This window comes from Theobroma umbraticum, unplaced genomic scaffold (genome assembly GCF_002168275.2).
Source record: "Theobroma umbraticum cultivar Fairchild unplaced genomic scaffold, ASM216827v3 scaffold_86.0, whole genome shotgun sequence".
Taxonomy (NCBI): Eukaryota; Viridiplantae; Streptophyta; class Magnoliopsida; order Malvales; family Malvaceae; genus Theobroma; species Theobroma umbraticum.
Window position 1 is genome coordinate 3,873,252 of NW_018397263.1, and position 454 is coordinate 3,873,705.

Genomic DNA, 454 nt, shown 5'->3' on the forward strand with positions numbered 1-454 from the left:
AGGAAAAAGATGCAAAGAAGTAGAAATGAAATGAAGCCTTCCATGATGAATGAGTCCCTTTTCCATTTTTCTTGTTTAATTGAGTGTGATAATAGTAGCCTATAAAAATGGAACTATGGCCTATGGGTTAAAGTTTATGTGGAAATAAATTCCCCCAAGATTTTTGTTTTCTTTTCCATCTTTATGCCAACACCAAAGGTCAAAAAAATTGACCTTACTACAAGGTTATTAAATAATAGTCCTTAGATTTTGAGGGTCTTATTTTAACCTTTGATGAGGGAAAAACCATTGCAAGTTATAAATCCTTAGTAGAAAAAAAGTCTGAGGTGGGTAAGTATATTCAAATTTGAATTCTTAGTAGAAAAAATTAAAAGAAAAGAAATTGCTTTGCAACAAATTAGAAATAGGCAGATTTTCCTGAAAACATCTTATATTAAAAAAATCATTGTAAAAT